Genomic DNA, 4,346 nt, shown 5'->3' on the forward strand with positions numbered 1-4,346 from the left:
TATATAGCGAACTGTCATATCAAATGGTCCCACCTTATGATGTAACACCCAATCTGTCATCAGCACGGGAAACCAAAATGTATTTACCCAGCTCTGGATTTCTAGCTAATGATTGACGTGGGCACGTATGCCAGGAAGGGGCCTTTTGTGTGGCTTGAGGGGAACCAGCAAGTGGAGAGCGTGCCAGGGCCCCTCCGCTCCCGGATCTGCCCCAGCACATTGCAGGCTCTCATTTACCCTACGATTGAATAAATGCAATTAGGTTTTTCTCCTCTGCTGTAGTTTTCAACCAAGCTCCTAGCTGGTAGCCAAAACCCTCGTTATTTCACCTTGGAGCATGATTTTGCACTCTTCACTGCTACCTTCCATGTCAGTTTGAGCCTGGGCACTTGCAGCCCAGAAGGTTACCCCATTCTCTCTGGGAGAAATCCTGTTCTTCTGCCTTTAAAAAAAAACTCAGCAGAGATCTACTCCATGTACCAACTTTCTCTGTATTAAGGCAAGGAACAAAGCCATGAAGTTCGGTCCCAAATCCATCTTTTTGGCTGTTCACTGATAACTCCTGTGGTACCCTTTGTTCACACACTACCACCTCCCCTGTTGCCCGTTCCTGACCCACCTCGCCAAGCCTAAATGACACCATCCCACGGGGTAACAGGTCAAACGCTTTTGCTGTCTGGATAGACTAGATCTACTGTACTTCCTTTATCTAGGAAGTCAGCCAACTTTGTAAAGATTGATATTAGCCCATACACGATTATCTTCCGGCACATTCATAGCATACATTAATCATTCCTTTACACTTCATGTCTTGTTTTCTTCAAGCTTCAACTGAAGGTTTGCCCAGCATTAAAGTAACACAGCTTAGATCAGTCCTGAACATGTTTTTCTCCTTTATTTAAGCAGATTTTTGTCAATTCTATAGATTGGTCTCAAAACAAGTCTCCTCAGTTGGGATCCTAGATTTTCCAAGTTTTTAAGTTTTAATCTTTCATATTCTGTACTCAGTAGTAAAAATCCTTATTTACAGATCTATTTTTGGCATGATTTAAACAGAGTGAGCTCAGCTCAGTATTATTTTTCTAAGAGGAGGACATCAACACCCTTCTCACTTGAAAAGCAAATCCACAATAACATGATTTGGGGGATTACTTAATCGAAAATTCTGTTTGCTCCTCATATCCAGGAGCTCTGCTAACATTAGTAGTTTGCAGTGTGCATCTACAAAGTTAAAGTCTCCCCAGATACCAACATTTCCAGCTATGTTGATGCCTAGTGATGTTACAGAGGTCTCTATTCATGTATCTTGCTTTCGTTACTTCCCCGAAATTCAGCCTAGATATCTCCTGCCCTGTCCCTTATCTCAACAACACCAAGTGTCAAGGACTCCAGAGCTTTGGACCAACACAGCTCTCAAGTACAAGGACCTCTATTCATCCTGATCACCATATCCATCTTTCTCAGGGCTTATTGAAGCCAACTCTATCATCAATTAATGCTGCCTGTCAGAGGAAAATGCAACTTGACAACTTAATTGCCAGACTCCGTAAAAGCTGTCACGGTCAAGCAAATCCCTGCCAATGTCCACAAAGATGACACCTGAACCTTATCGGCAAGGAGACATTATTTGCAAACCAAATCTGCAGTTAAAATAGATTGACTCAGCACGTTCTGTCAAGATCACAGCAATTGTCTTCCAGATGAGTTATTAAATTCGGGGAATGTTTGCAATAGGAGATGGATTAAAGGGACAGAATAAAAAACACCTGTCGGTGATCTAGGGGAGGAACTGGGATCTAGAAAACAACACTTCAGCCGTAGCCCATGTCTGCTGCCCCCCGCCTCAGCTGCAATGCAGTGCTCGTTCACCCACATGGGCCAAGAAAGGATGTGACCCCTTTGAGGCCAGAAGGCAATGAAGCCAACCCATCTGTTTTTCAGAAATATATGCAGAATTTTTTTTTCTGTTTCCCATCCACAAACCAAGTGTGCAGATGTCAATACACCTGTGCTAACACTGAGGTATTTCTTTTAGGACTTTCAGCATCAAGGGAAAGTGTGAATTTTCATGTTTTTTTTTTTTTTATTTTTTAACTTGCAACAAGTTGCATCTACATCTTACTGTTTTGAGTGACCCACTCAAGTGGAGTTGGTCATACCTTCATTTTGAGGAAAGTTTTGGAGATCTCTTCCAGCTCCCTGTCTTGTGCTGCAGTCCTGGTTGGATGGCTGGCCAGCAGGAGGTCCCCTGCAGCAGACTGGAGCAGGGCAGGTCCAAGGGCCTGGACAAGAGCTCCATGTACCAGGGAGACCCTTGCAGGACAAGAGGCATGTGCTAATGGGTGCTAAATAGGAATCCTAAAGAGAGGAGGGCCCATTCACCAGTCCCTGAGGCAAAGCAGGTGGGCCATGGAGCACAGCCTGTGATAATCAAGGGAGATAAGGTTGAAACCCATATGCAGGTGTTGTTTGGAGGGGTTCAGCATCAGGGGGACACCCAGGCAGTCAGAAGAAATGGCTCTACAGCAGAAGGCCCTCCTATGTGACTGGCGTGAGGCTTGTGCACAGGCCCTGCCGCAGGAGGTGGTAGCGCTGCCAGGCTCCAAAAGGACAGGCTGCAGGGGATTGGGAAACAGCACAGGAGTACAAGGTCTGCGAAAGGTTCTGCCAGAGTCAACAGTCCTCAGCATAAAGCCAGAGCACCATTTGCATGTCCCTTGGGGTTATGTAAGTACCTGACACTTTCCAGGCAAAAAAAAGCAAGTGGCTCACGGCCCCTGCAGGGAGCAGTTGAGCTCAAAACCCCAACAATGTTTGGGAGAACTCGAGGAAACACTGTGTGAGAAGGCAGGAGACTCATGAGCAGCCTAGAGCTGCCAATTTGTAATGCCAGTCCTGCAAAGCTTCAGGAAATGCTATGAACCACACGGGGGCCGTGCCCATTGGCAGTAAGACACCCTCAATAACATGCAATTTACAGCAAACTGAAGACGTCCCAGAGTATTAGTACCTTTCCAGGTTCATCGAGAGCTCTTTTAGTCTCATTAGAGCATTAGAGGTCAACACCAAGGGTAACCAAGACCAAAATAAAGGAGAGGGCAATATAATCATAACACCTCTTGAGCTTTTGCCTCCTCCTCTCCAGGACCCCCACGGAAATAACACGTGGCATCACTCACATGGAGTCCCACCTGGAGCTCTGCTGCGTATGGTGCTACTGGAGCCCGTAAGACCTCAGACTGATCAGCAAAGGGAGGCTGAATGACAGGAAGGAGGGCTGCTGAAAGCAAGAAAGAGTTGCCATTGCTACCTCTGGTAGGCTCACTAACAACAGCAAAGGCAGATTTAGCAAGTCACCGTCATGGGCCTTCTTAGCAGTTTTGTAATCTGATTAATAAACCCTTATTGCCAGCTATGATTTCTGTGAATGATCATTTCTGCTGGTAGCAGGAGAAATTCAGAAGGTGCTCAAGCCCTGGCAGAAGAGGCTAGTAGGGCACCCTCCTCATCAGTTCATTGATTTTGGAACACAACTAATGCAAGTTTTATGGGTGATTATTTCAAAATCTAAATGCTTGAAATCACTACAAGTTATAATAGCGCTTTCAAGTGCACTGATTTTCATCTGCAAGAATTTATTTTAAGCCTCAAATTGTGTACTGCTTTTAAAAAAATATCACGCAGAGGTCCCTGCACATGATTTTAGCTGGAATCAGTGAGCAGACATCATCAGCGAACATTTTTACTGCCTCATATTCATCCTTCTCAAGCTGCATAAATAACATTCAAGGGTTCACCTGTTTCATCAGCTCAAAGACAGACAAATTTTGGACCTCCAGAAACAGCTAAATAGGACCAAACCGGTGACTTTTCCCTGCATAACTGTACATGGTGGGATTTTCCATGTAGAAATAATCCGTCATAATTTATTTCTAAACCATAGTGTTTGCACACATTAAAAATCAGCATACAAAATATTAACCATTGTTTGTGTCAGAATCTGCTGATAATAAAGTCATAGACTGATAAATGTGATACATGCGGAAGTACTTTATGAGAGTAAAAATCAATTTTCATTAGCTGCATTAAGGTAAAAAAAGGAATTGTGATAACTTAATTGAAAAAAAAATCAATATATGTGAGGAGAGCCAAATTAATTGGCACTGAGTGAAATCCTGCCAAAATCTGAAAGAAAGTCACTCCGGCCTTATCTGCAACAGTGCGTATTTACAGATCAGGTCACAGCTAAAGTGGACTCAAACACTGCGTGTGTTCACTCAAGGTCTTCTGGAAACGTCCTGCAATAAAGTTTATACAAATAAGAACATATTTGCTTTAAGTAACAG

This window comes from Anser cygnoides, chromosome 14, assembly GCF_040182565.1.
Source record: "Anser cygnoides isolate HZ-2024a breed goose chromosome 14, Taihu_goose_T2T_genome, whole genome shotgun sequence".
Lineage (NCBI taxonomy): Eukaryota > Metazoa > Chordata > Aves > Anseriformes > Anatidae > Anser > Anser cygnoides.